Source organism: Pinus tabuliformis, chromosome 7 (genome assembly GCF_031772625.1).
Source record: "Pinus tabuliformis cultivar Carrire ecotype Pingquan chromosome 7, CPIR1, whole genome shotgun sequence".
Classification (NCBI taxonomy): domain Eukaryota; kingdom Viridiplantae; phylum Streptophyta; class Pinopsida; order Pinales; family Pinaceae; genus Pinus; species Pinus tabuliformis.
In genome coordinates, this window is record NC_142293.1 from 2078796013 (window position 1) to 2078810537 (window position 14525).

The window sequence follows — 14525 nt, forward strand, 5'->3', positions numbered from 1 at the left end:
CGATATTCCTATTCTCACATATATGGCAAATCCTTTCCATCCATGGCATTTTAGGAACTGCCCAACGACCTGTTTCACTATGGAGCTCATCAGAATTCGTTCTAATCTTTGCTATATTAATTTTCTTCTTTGAGTTAGTTAAAATAGAGAGATACTTTTGATCTTCTAGGGTGGGGTTGATGACCTTCTTATAATAACTTAATTTTCTTTTAGCCGCTAAATCTTTCTCACATCACATCTTTTAGCCGCTAAATCTTTCTCACGCCACATTTTTTCTTTGAACTTAGAAGTAAAAATATCTTCAATGTTATTTATGTTTTGCAATGCAACATTTTCGTTGATCTCCCAATAGTTTAACCAGGCCCTTGTGTCTTTATGCCACCCTCGATTGAGCCTTAGGTGGTTTTGGCTAGAATTTAAAGCTAGCTTAGGAAGTCTATGATCGTCTATGTTATTGAATTTGTGCTTGTACAACAGAAACCTAAGCATAGCTAGGCTCTTAATAGGGGAAAGACCTACTTCTATAAGGAGAATAGGATAGGGTGTATTACTTTTAATTTTCAGGTTATAAGTTATAAAACGCTTCTGGATTTGCTCAATCTTTCTCCATGATTCTCTGGAGATGCTACAACCCCAAACCTCACAGCCATATAAGATAACAGGAGTGACTAAAGTTTCAAAGAGGAACTTCTTTTTATCCCACATTACGAGGTTTGTTATTTTACAATTATTTTCAAGACCAAAATAATCTTTCCACCCCCCATTAATCATTTTCTCAATGCTATGGTTCCAGTTGATCTTGTAACGAATATCAATTCCTAGGTACTTGTAAGAATACACTTCCTCCAAGTTATTATTGTCATACATAAAATTAGCGTAAGTGTCCTTCTTGGATTTGATAATCATAAATATTGTTTTGTCAGTGTTAACAGTCATACCCATGGTAGAGCAGAAATCCTTAAGAAGCCTGAGTTGCTTATCAAGATCAGATGGGCACCTTGCCAAAAGAACAATATCGTCAACATAAAAAAGAAGGATGACGACTATCCCAGCTAAGATTGTGCCATCACATCCTGCTTCCTCTAAATAGCCTTCGAGCTTATCGATGTAAATGCCAAATAGGGTAGGGGAGAGGGGGCAACCTTGTTTAACTCCGATGTTACACTTAATATCTTTCGACCACCCCTCATTTCTCTTTAGCTTGGCAATTACATTCTCGTATAACCTTATAGCAGCAGCTCTCAACTCGAGAGGAACCTTTAGCTCTTCTAATCTATTCCAAAGGTTGTATCTAGGAACCGAATCGAAAGACTTTCTAAAGTCCACAAAGCAACAAAATAAATTGAATTTATCATTACGACATTTCTCCGCAATGATCATAAGCGTAACAAGGTGGTATGTTGTTGAGTGATGCCTTCTGAAACCTGCTTGGCCTTTAACCCGCTTACCTTCACTTTCAAGCCATATGCTTAACTTATTTTCCAAAATACTACCATATAACTTGGCTAAGAGAGGGCTGATCATATTTGTTTGATAATTAGAGGGGTTATTTATATCCCCACTTTTAAAAATAGGGATAATGAGGCTCTCAATCCAAGGTTTAGGGAACCCTTGCTTTACTGCTTGATTTAAAAGCTTGTGGATGTGGGGGATGAGCACAAGACCTCCAATTTTTAAGATTTCTGCTTGGTAACCTTCAATGTCCTTAGCTTTCCCATTAGCGAGCTGATTAACTCCAAACTTAATGTCTTCTAAAAAGAAAACTTCTTTCGTTGTGAGAAGGGTTTCCAAATTATCCATGACATTTGGAGATTCATAAAGCTTTTTAAGATAGGAATTCCAATCGTGAAGAGCAATTTTATTATTATCCTTAGTCTTCCTAGTTAGCATCTGCCTCCAAAATTTCTTAGGAGCTACCTTAGAGAGGTGTAAGAGATTCTCCTGTCTTTGACAAATGTACTGCCTCTTTTTCCTTTTAGTTAGGGCTTTGTATATTTTTATCTTGTCCATTTTAAGAGATCCATCAACAGCTTCCTTAATTGCTCTCCTCGCACTTTTACAATCTTTGTCATACCATGGATTGGTTTTGCTATTTCTTTTATTATTTGAAACTTCAATTGAGAACTTGTTAATAGAATATGAGAGGGTTGTAGTAAAATTATGATAGAGGTCTTCTATGTTGTCTATACTAGATAAAGGAAGCAAATTAGTTTTTAATTCATTTAGAAAGAGATCATTTTTATTTCTATCAAATATTAAGTTCTTTTGGCTGTAAGTATTATTTTCTATGGGAACTCTATGCATGACAAAATTGAGAGTTATAAGTAAAGGCCTATGATGAAACTCAGGTTCGTGGTCGTTTAAGATGTCAAAATTTATTATTTCGATGTATAATGGGAGATCGGAAATAACGTAGTCTACCACGCTGCTACCAAGTCCATGGATGCAGGTCATCTTGCTGGAATTGGGCCACTTCTTTAGACCGTTGCAAATTATGAGATCCTGAGCACTACAGAGCTTGACTAGCTCCGACCCAAACAAATTTTCCCCGAGGTCTTCAGAGCTCCTTTTATACCTGCTAGCCAGAGTAGGGTCTTTGTCTAACCAAAGAGGATTAGGGTTGGAATGATTGCTTAGAATAATAGCTTGGTTGTTTGAAGTTCGAGCATTAAAGTCACCTATTAAAAGGATATTACCGTCATTCCTTAGGCTAGAAATATCATTCTCTAAACCATTGTAAGGGTTAGTTTTATCTAGATTCTTCTTCTTATAGAAGTTAGAATTGATGGGGGGAAAATAACATATTGCTATGTAGGACTTTTTATTATTAATGTCTTTGATCTCTATCCAACTATATTGGTTGTGAGGGTCGTTTTTATAAATCCTAACATGGGGGGAGATGTTCTTCTTAATGTAACAAGCTATTCCCCCAATGCTTCTACGGGAGGATCGCTTGTTCCAGGGAGACCATAGCGTAAAGCCATCTATGTTAGAGACCTTAGATTCTTCTTGCTCCCAAGTTTCAACAAGCAAAATAAAATCAACATCATTTGAAATCCAACTTAGCTTGGGGCCTTTGTTCCATGGGAAGCCCCAACAATTCCACGAAAGGATCCGGAGCATGTTTAATTGCTATTGATTACTATATTTTTGGTTTCTATCTCGAATAAAGGTTTTTTTATTTCTGATTATTGCCCATTTTCCTTCCTTTCTAGCTTTTTTTACTTTTTGAACCTCCTTTCTTAATTCTGCTTGATCTTCTAGAATGAGATCTTCATTTATGAATATTCCCGTTCCTTTTAGACTTGAGGTTTTACTAAGTATGTCGTGCTTATGATCAGTGGAGCTCACCTTTATGCGGATTAGTCTTCCTTTATTCTCGGTTAATTTCCCCAACTTTGTTGCTTCTGTGAGACACACTGTTTCAATTTGTAATCTATTGTGTAGTTTTGTCTGGGCTAAGGCTAAAGTATCCTCATCTACTTCCTCTTTTAAACCGAAGATTATAAGGTTTAAGGCCCTTTTGTTACGTTCGTGGTCTAATTCTATTAATTTTTTCATTTCATCTTTAATTGGTTTGATATCTAACTTATCTACCACATTATTTAGGGTGAGACGGCTATTAACTTTTTCTTCTAGTTCTTTAATCATGTCTTTCATTTTAAGACTCTCTAAAGTATCAGCATCTCCTTGCTGGGATGGTTGGTTAGTATCTTGGTTTAGTTTTTCTATAACCTGCAGTTTAGTCTCCATTGCCTCCATTTTATTCTCTAGTATTTCTATTTTATTTTCTATTTGTTTTTGGATCGTGTCTTCAAGAGATGCAAATTTATTTTCCAACATGGCTTCTAACTCTTTTTGTAGCTTGGCTTCTCTTTCTTCTCTACGTTTCTCTAAAGACTCTATATACTCATAAAGGCCTTGTAGAGTAACTGTGCTAGGTCTTCCCTTGGTAATCTTTGGTAACTGTGGTGAAATATTCATACTTGAAATTATATGAGCAAAGATAGTGTTTACTAAGAAACCGAAGCCAATAAGAAACCGAAACCGACTTTATCGAGAGAGACTACTTTTTTTGGCTCAGGATATCAATCACGAGATTGCAAATCAACTCATGGGTCTCATGGTATATTTGAGTGCAGAAGATGCAAATAAAGATATTTTCTCATTTATCAACTGTCCCCGTGGATCAGTAATACCAAGGGTAGGTCTTTTCGATATGATGCAAGCAATAGTACCAGATGTACATACAATATGCATGGGGGTAGCTACTTCAATGGGATCTTTCATCCTAATCGGGGGAGAAATGCCTAAACGTATAGCATTACCTCACGCTAGGGTTATGATCCACCAACCTGCTAGTTCCTATTATGACGGATCGGCTGCAGATTTTCATAACGAATCGAAACACGTAACGATGCTTCGCGATTACATAACCAAATGTTATATAGAAAGAACGGGCCAACCCGGAGAGGTAATTCAACGAGACCTGAACAGAGATGTTTTTATGTCAGCAACAAAAGCCCAAGCTTATGGCATTGTTGATGTCGTAGCAGAAGATCCTGTTTTTAATTTATTTTTATAATGAACTGTAAACTATGATCTCTTTGTTCCTTTTCAAAAAAAGGGGGGGGTGATTCATTTCATAATCACCTGATATGGTATGGTTAGGATCAATCTGAACCAGTTGATTCCGCATACAATACAACTAGAATGCCCACTATTCAACAACTTATTAGAAATGCAAGACAACCAATAGAGAATAGAAAAAAATCTCCTGCTCTTCGAGGATGTCCTCAGCGTAGAGGAGTATGTGCTAGGGTGTATGTGTGACTCGTTTGGATCAGAAACTTAAACAGACTGGGAAATTCTTACAACGGAATAATAGAAGAATTTTCCCGTTGTATATATGAAAATGGCATAAAATACATGTTTTTTCAAAAAAAAAAAAAAACATTTACAGTTTATAAAGAAATATGTATTTTTTATTATATATATATATATATATATATATATATATATAATTATTAAACCTACATTATTTATTTAAAAGGAAAACAAAAAAGTTATTAAAAAATTTTAATTTTTTTAACATTTTTTATTTAAAAAAAAATCATTAAATTTTGTTTTTAAACAAATTTAAATTTTGAATTTATAAAATAAAAAATAATAATAATAAAAATAAATAAATAAAAATAAAAATAAAAATTCGGCCCGTGGCCCCTCCACTCGCCTGCTCGCTCGTGGTGGTGCGGCCCTGGGCGGAGGGCTTGCACGCAACATCGCCCCTCCGCCCGCCCACCGCCCGTAATGGCGCGGCCCTGGGCGGAGGGTCTGCGTGCAAGCGCTCTGCCCATGGTCGCGCCACCATGGGCAGCAAGCGAGCGGAGGGGCCACGGGCCGAATTTTTTTTTTTTATTTTTTTTTATAATATAAAAAATCGTTAAAAAACCATGAAATTTTTTTAAATATTTTTAATTTTCAATTTTGATTTTTAATAAACAAAAAAATTGTTTAAATTTTTTTTAGATTTTTTAATAAATTGTTTTTTTTTAATTAAACAAAAAAAATGTTAATAAAAAATGTGTTTAATTTTTAATAATTTAAAAAATATATAAAATAAAATAAAATATAAAATTGTTTAAAAATTTTTTAAATGTTTTAATAATTTTATTTTTTAAATAAAAAAAAGATTAAAAAATTTTAGCGAAGCAACCTCACTTTCTCGTTGGGTTCTAACGAAAGGGTTTCCCAAAGAGCATATCTTGCGTCTTATGTGTGTGAATTTATTTTTTCGTTCTCTATTTTTTTGCATAATTTCCATTCACATGCATGCACTAATTACAGCTAAATCTACAAATCTTGAAGTTTAATAAAATTGTAATAGTGTAGAATCAAAGATTTTTAATATATTATTATCATATATGTTGTGACAAACTGTCCAATGGAATATCCACAACAATTTACGGATCATCTCCCTTGGAGTTTTGCACATTCTATTAGAATCCCACCATAAAATGATCTTCTTCTAGCTACAAAAGCTTCGCTAGTCTTTGTTTGACAGCGCTGGAATTTTCCAAACATATAGTTACAATAATGTGGAGACTAGGGACTATGAACTCCATTGGCATGACTACCTTATGTCAATAGACCATTCAGAGTGGTGTTTGACCTATTAGTTTCTTCATTGTGGTTTGACAAGCACATAATACTGTAGGGATCCTTGAGTCCCAATTATCTATGTTGACATTACAAAACTTCATTAGCATGGTTTCCAAAATTTTGTTGAAGGCCTCAATGATGTTGTTTTCTCGTGGATGATAGGGCATGCTCTTTTGATGGTGTATCTGGAACTCCTTTGTCATAGTTTCAATAGTTCGGTTCAAGAAATGCATTCCCTAATCACTCAAAATTTTGGGGCATCCAAAGCGAGCAATGACATTTTCAAATAAAAATTTCGTGGTCTTTATGTTGTAATCTTTGACAGGTGCTACTTCGGCCCCTCTAGTGAGATAATACATTGTGATGATAATGTATCATGCTCCATTTCTCTTCACTAACGGATTGATCGACCCTATGAAGCCAACGATCTACTTCTCAAATGGTTGTAATGCCAATTGTGGATGGGGTGATATCCCATCTTACCGTGAAGGTTTACCTACTCTTTAACACACGTCGCAACTATGATAAAATTCCTTCACATCACAGTCGACAGTTGGCCAACATAGGCCCGCACACAAAATGTTCCGTGTGGTTGCTTTCCCTGCATGATTCACTTCAACTACTCCTTCATGCACTTCCATCAGTATAGTGGGCCTCTCGTGCTCTAATACACATTGCTAGAGTATTCCATCCCTGCCCACTTTGTATAGACATACCACGATAAGTTGATAGTCTACAACCGACTGCTAGTTGCTTTTTTGTCACTATGTACGCCCATGGCACTGTCCCTTTAATAAGAAAGTGGACAATTTTGACAAAGCAAATGTCCACAATCTCCACATGAAATAACCATGTGTATACCATGCTAATTGAATACCCTAAAGTTGACTTCATATCTCCATGCAACCTTCCCAATCTAAATTTGTATAAACGATCAACATAAAATCCTATGTGGCTTTGTATACTACACCATAGCCAATTGTACCATGGGGATATATCAAAATCCTCTTCACTACTTTCCAATGCAATTCCTTAGGTTCTGACATGAATATCCATACCAAATTTACTGTGAAATATATATCTAGTTGAGTTGCAATTAGGTGGATCATACTTCCAACCAATTAACGATATAGAGTTGCATCAACTGGAGTGGAGACATCATTTTTGTGTAACTCCAACCCAACTTCCAAAGGAGTTGTCACTGGCTTGCAACCAAACATATTGAATTTCTTGAGGATATCCCAAGTGTACTTGGCTTGTGACATAAAATTATTATTTTCTTTCTGATATATTTCAATGCCCACGAAATAATGCAACTCACCAAGATCAGTGATCTCAAATTTTGCTATCAAATGTGGCTTAAACCTATGAAATATTTCAAAATTATTCCTATGCAGATCATATCATTAACATAAAGTGCAGCAATTAGAATATATTGACTTGTCTAAAGTATATAAAGATTGGGTTCAAATGAACTCTTTAACTAAACCATCATCCTAGAAATACTTATCAATTCTTGAATACCAAGCCCTTGGTATTTGTTCAAAACCATACAAAGCTTTCTTTAACCTGCAAACACAATCTCTTTTTCCTAGAATTTTGAAACGTTCAGGTTGCTCTACATGGAATTTTTCATCCATATAACCATTTAAGAATGGTGATTTAACATCCATATGAAAAATTATCCACTTATATTGTACAACCAATGTAAAAACCATCTTTATTGTGTGCATATTAGCTACTAGAGCAAATGTTTTTATACAACCAATTCCTTATTTTTTAGCATAATCTTTGGCAAATAAATGGGTCTTATGTTTATCAATTGAACCATCTAATTTATACTTAGTCATATACACTCATTTAGTACTCAATTTCACCAAAACATTAAACTCGATTTCCATGGCTTCATTTCATTCTTTCTTCTTTGATGTTTTTATATAATTATCTGGGATATCCATTTTCATTACTTTAGAAATAAGTGCAAAATGCACAATGGAAATTTGTAATATAGTAATTCTTTTTTCAAATTTTTTATCCAACATATCACTTTCAAAATGACCCTGAGTTAGCCACAAACTTCTAATTATCAGCATTTGTCTTAAAATCATATCCATTACTAATTTCTACTTCATTCTTACTTGATTCTATCAATACATACAAGATCTCAGCTAACTATGATTTGTTTTGCTTATGGATCAAATAACCTATAACTTTCTATTTCAATACTACACCCACTAAAAATACACTCAACACTTTTATTATCCAATCTTCTCCTCTTTTCCTTAGGTGTATGTGCATATGTTATGCAACCAAAAACTCTCATATATATCCAACACATAGTTTGTATTTTGACCCAGTTTCTTCAAGAGTAAAATTCAATATTGCTCTTTTAGGAACATTTTCTAGCATTCCATGTCCTATTTGAGAAAATTTTCCTTCCTATGTTGCTTCACAAACATGCATCATTCACATACTTCATCGTCCACTTTGATATAAGAAAGGCCATTCACTATGATACTCTTCCTTAAATTCAAGTGTCATATCTTCAAATGTCAAAGCCTGTTATTCACTTCTTCTATAGCATTTAAACTATGTGAATTGCTTGAATCAAAAGAAAGCTTCAAAATTCTATCTTCAGTGATTTCTCCTCTTGCTATAACTACATTTTTATTTACCTTAACCATGATTAAACATTGTCTATTATCAATCACTGACTTGTAGCCTTTCTCCATCATTTGTCCTACAAAAAGTAGGTTCTTCAATGTTGGTGTCAACAATGTGCCATCAATAAACTTCTTTTTCCATGTAATGTTGGAATTGCAATTGTACCTTGGCCTTTCACTTCTAAAACACTATCATCACCAAATATAACTTTACCAAAATAGTTATCATTTATTCTAGTTACTCCTCTTGAAATTTCATGAGTTGAACATCTCGAATCAATATACCATGCATAAGTTTTTACATTATGTGTCATCAAATTTGATATGAAAAACTTATCATTTCTAGTTTCTTTAACAATTGTATTGCAATTTTATTATCACGAAATCTTGCATAAAAAATCTTTCTCAATATGACCAAATTTGTCACATAATAACAATATGATTCTTTTCTTTCTCAAGATCCATCTCTTCCTCTTTCTCTTCCACGAGATTCTTCTCTGCTTCTTCCTTTGAATTGATTTGGACTTCTTCCTCTACCTCTTGAAGTGAATGCATTTCCTTGTGAATTTCGTTAATGTTTGTTTTAATTCTAAAATACATTGATTATGAAATTCTCCTCAATTTTCTACTCGTTCTCTATGCTTTGTGGAGAAGGCATTTTCCATGTGCTCACTAGAAAAACTCTTTTCAACGACTAATATGTAACCATTTAGTTCATCGAATCCTCATTACATAGAGATTTTTTGAAACCATGATATTGGTGGCAACTATTTCAAATTTCAATAAAAGACTCCGTAAAATCCTCTCTCAATCATCTTTTTTCTTGGAACTTCTTCACCCAATACTCCTTAGTGTTTGTAATTTAGTGATCATTGCTACATATATGTTTTTTAATATAATTCATGCATGTTTAGAAGTTTGTGTTGCACTCAATACTCCTTAGTGTTTGTAATTTAGTGATCATTGCTACATATATGTTTTTTAATATAATTCATGCATGTTTAGAAGTTTGTGTTGCACTCAATACTCCTTAGTGTTTGTAATTTAGTGATCATTGCTACATATATGTTTTTTAATATAATTCATGCATGTTTAGAAGTTTGTGTTGCACTCATTCTTGGACTGATAGATAGATTTATCAACAACCGTAGTTTTAAAAACTGAAACCGGTGACCGGACTGGTCCACATATCAAACAAGTTTCAAACCAGAACTAGTCAGATCTCAATGAACCAGTGTTTAAAAAAATACATGAAATAATTAGTTTTTATGACAAAATAAAAACTATTTTTAAAATTTAAAACCATGATTCCAAACCAATAGAGATAAAATATGCAAAGTTTATTCATTAATATGCCAGGTAAAGGTGAATATATCAAATTGGAACCGAATGCAATACATATCAACAACATAATACATAATCAATGAGGCTATAAATGGCCTCTAGAGTCCAAAAACAATGTTATAAGCTATGGGGTCACTGGCCTACTACAAGTCTACATATTAGTGATCAACATGATCACTCCTCATCATGATCAAACTCTCACTACTACTAATTCAAGGGATCATGAACATGAGCTACATAAATAATTTCGTTGAGTGTTTGAAAACTCCTCAAACGCTTCTACAACCTTGGCAGCAGTGGTAGCAAAGATAGACATCAAACTATGAATCATTGATTAACATGATCACTCATGAAACTCAACATTAATTCAGCGCTACTAAAAATGGGATCATCAGCGAGAGATACATAAACATCATCTCGTTCAAAGTCTTCAAACTTGGATTGTTCAACCTTATAATACAATTAAAATTGAAAAAGTTTAACATTCTTAACTAGTGATATTGGTTTGAGTGAAGGGTTCATCTCTTCAGCCTTATAATGTGGTAGAAAAAGCTTAACATCCCTACCAATTATTTTCCTTTGAGGGAAGGGTACATTCTTGTTAAAGCCATGGTAGAGGAGTTCAACAATCAATACCACCAACATCAACAAAGTTCAAAAACCAATGCCACCAACATCAAAGTTCTTAAGGGCTTCATGCTCTTGATCAAACGCCAATCTCATACCCTCATGCATGGTAAACTCAAATGGAAACATTGCAAACCCCCAAACCATGAAATCCTGAAACCCATTAAATAAGTTGAATTTTAAGTTAACTCTAAAATTCTAGTTTCTCCATATGAAATCCAATGAGGTTGGAACCACTTTCAAACATCCCGAGTCATTTCATGATAATGTTAAAAATTGAAGTAAAAAGATGAGAAAGTGAAAAATTAAAGAATTGTCACTTTTACTTTAAGAATTTAACATTACCATCCATTGATCGCTAGTGTTGCTAGGGTTGATATGTGTGAGGCAAATGAGAGGGGAGTCATGCTTTTCTTAGAGGGGTTGTTTTTAGAGGGAAACAACCCTAAATTTCCCTCAAAGCGGCATCAAAGTTCACAAAATTGCATTTTGTGAGGTTTGTAGTTGGCCTGACAATAAACTGGCCAAACAAAAAAACCAATGTGCCACTCAAAAAACTGGGTTTTTCAACTGATTTGATGGCCAGGGCTAATGAGCCAGCTGGTTTGACCAGTTTCAGTGCAGACCGACCGGTTTTGAAAACTATGTCAACAACATCTGAAATTAAAAAGCTTCATTTTCTCTTTATAAGCTCCCTTAATTTTTGTTTTCCATAAACATTTGATGCTTCATATTCATAATTATTCAGAAGTAGAATACATATCACAACCATTAATTACCAATTCCCATAAATATATGGGAATTGGTAAATATAGGTCATATTTGCTCTAATAAAAACAAAATAGATGTGAGATTTGGAAGCACAATATTGCTTGTCACCACTAAGAAAATGAACAAAACAACAAAAAGAGAAAAAGAGAACACATGTTTTGCCACTTCAACCTGAGCTTCAATCCGAAACAAGAAAAATTGTTCCAAAAACTAAAACCACCTCCACCATCAAAAGATTTATTTTTTACTAAATTGAAAATATAGAGAACATGTAACTACAAACTCTTTTACAAACTTAGAAATTCTTTGTTTAAAATCGTCCTCAATGAGAGACGAGAGGTAATATAACTTTCACTAACATTCCACGAAAAAATCTTACTCTAATTTACCACTCATACCAGGTATGCTATTATTGTTCCTTCTGATTAATTCCCTGTTACAAAAGGTCACCAGCTTATTAGATAGCATTAGCTCTGCAATTGCACTGATGTTGCAGAACTGTAACCCATAGTTGACAACTCCCAGGTCACATTCAAAATCATTACAATAGTCTATTCTTGGACATTAACAAGAAAGGTTTTTTTGAAATAAATAAAATGACACTGGACTTTACTTGTCCAGATTTATCTGAATTTTCAACTTTTTCACACTATGACTGGAAAATTCAGCGTGTTGTGCCCTATGTGAATGATAGATTTGCAGATCTGAATGTGCAAAAACTTTTTTTTTAAATGATAAAACATTGCAGCAGAACAAAAGGCAAGCAATACACAAATTCTTCATTGATTTCTTTATTCTCAATAGGTCTATTTACACACAAAGTGGACGAAGAGCCTGTCCTATAAAAATGCTCTTGAATCTACAACTTGCATACACACCTAATCATTCTTAACAGCTCAGTTGTACACATACACAACAGATTCCTTCAATGATAGCAATACATAACTGAATTGAAATGTTATTCTCCAATTCACCCACTTAATGCTGCAATACAACAACAAAAAAAAATTATAAAAAGGTCTAGTTTCCTAGTTGCGATCTAAGTTTCCCACAACAAAGGACCATGAAATCACTCACAAACCTCTGCTGGGGATTAAAGCTTCTCTGCTACAGAATAGAATAATTATGTTTTAGTTATTATCTTCTATTCACTGTGTTGTCTTCAAATGGACAAGCAACTTGAAGCCTTCTTCTATCTATCCAAACTTGACTCTTTAGAAATAAACAGGGTGTACCAATCAAAAGCCATCAACAGTTATCTGATAGCATTATATCATAATCTAGATTCTATCCTACTCTGTGATGCAGCACATCAACAGTTATCTGATAGCAATGTATCATAATCTAGATTCTATCCTACTCTGTCATGCAGCAGTTAATCACATGAACATGCTCTTCATTCTTCCTACGTACTCCCATGAGGACCTAGTCTAGCTATAGTACCAATCATTTAAAAAATTGAGAAATGTACAGACATTTCAGAAATGTAAAAAGCATTGTGCTTATAAATGGCCAGGTGAGGAAATTAAAGAGAAAGATGCTCTGTTTTCTCTGCCAGGATTGACAATATCCGCTTTCCAAACTAATTTTAAAGCAGCACTTTAAGCTGCAGTTTAATTGAAATAAGTGCCTCACATTTTGAGAAAATGTGATCTTGAAACTTGAGCACGATAATGAATTCTCTGAGAAAGTTTTTAAAAACTCGTAAGTTCCCCGGCACCATTTCTAAAGACTACATGATAACCTGTAGAAAGGAATTCTAAGTAACATTGGTAACATCTATAAGCCTATCTAAAAGTCCTAATCAAATAATCTATGTTCATTTAAGAAAAAACAGGTTTCCCTCATCCACTGGCATAAAAAATACACTAATCTATCCAAACTTGACTCTTTAGAAATAAACAGTGTACCAATCAAAAGCCATCAACAGTTATCTGATAGCAATATATCATAATCTAGATTCTATCCTACTCTGTGATGCAGCACATCAACAGTTATCTGATAGCAATATATCATAATCTAGATTCTATCCTACTCTGTCATGCAGCAGTTAATCACATGAACATGCTCTTCATTCTTCCTAAGTACTCCCATGAGGACCTAGTCTAGCTATAGTACCAATCATTTAAAAAATTAAGAAATGTACAGACATTTCAGCAATGTAAAAAGCATTGTGCTTATAAATGGCCAGGTGAGGAAATTAAAGAGAAAGATGCTCTGTTTTCTCTGCCAGGATTGACAATATCCGCTTTCCAAACTAATTTTAAAGCAGAACTTTAAGCTGCAGTTTAATTGAAATAAGTGCCTCACATTTTGAGAAAATGTAATCTTGAAACTTGAGCACCATAATGAATTCTCTGGGAAAGTTATTAAAACTCGTCAACAATAATAAAAGAAGCAACCAGTGCTAATTGTATAAAAGCTTCTAACAAACATATATACAGTAAGTTCCCAGGCACCATTTCTGAAGACTACATGATAACCTGTGGAAAGGAATTCTAAGTAACATTCGTAACATCAATAAGCCTCTCTAAAAGTCCTAATCAGATAATCTATGTTCATTTAAGAAAAAATGTGTTTCCCTCATCCACTGGCATAAAAAATACACTAATCTCCTACAGCTACATTTTGTTCGTCAGCCCTTTGCAAAAAGCACATCGCACCTGTCACATTCATTTCCACAGCCTTCACATAAATTAATGCGTAGCCAAACAGCTCTATAATAAATAAACAAAATTTCTTACGGCTCTGAAGAGTAAACAGCCACAGAACTCAAATTAGGAGAATTTCCATCAACCAAGGTCAATTTGACATGATGGATCAATCCCGTCCTTGAACTACATAATTATATTAGCTGGTCGCATATAGCATGGATAGCTGAAAACTCTCCTTGATTCCTGCACAATTACCGAACTCCAATGGTTAAAAGCAAAATAATTTGCCTGGAATTTGCACAAT

The 14525-nt window shown here is 34.1% G+C and overlaps 1 pseudogene across 1 annotated transcript in view; it reads right to left on the bottom strand.

Annotated features, from left to right (window-relative positions):
• Positions 1-13953: 13953 nt before the first annotated feature.
• Positions 13954-14525, bottom strand: part of LOC149256862 (mitochondrial import inner membrane translocase subunit TIM17-2 pseudogene) — a 32859-nt pseudogene continuing 32287 nt past the window's right edge. Inside the window, exon 2 of the transcript XR_016267299.1 lies at positions 13954-14464. The product of XR_016267299.1 is annotated as a mitochondrial import inner membrane translocase subunit TIM17-2 pseudogene (transcript). The remainder of the gene's footprint in view (positions 14465-14525) is intronic.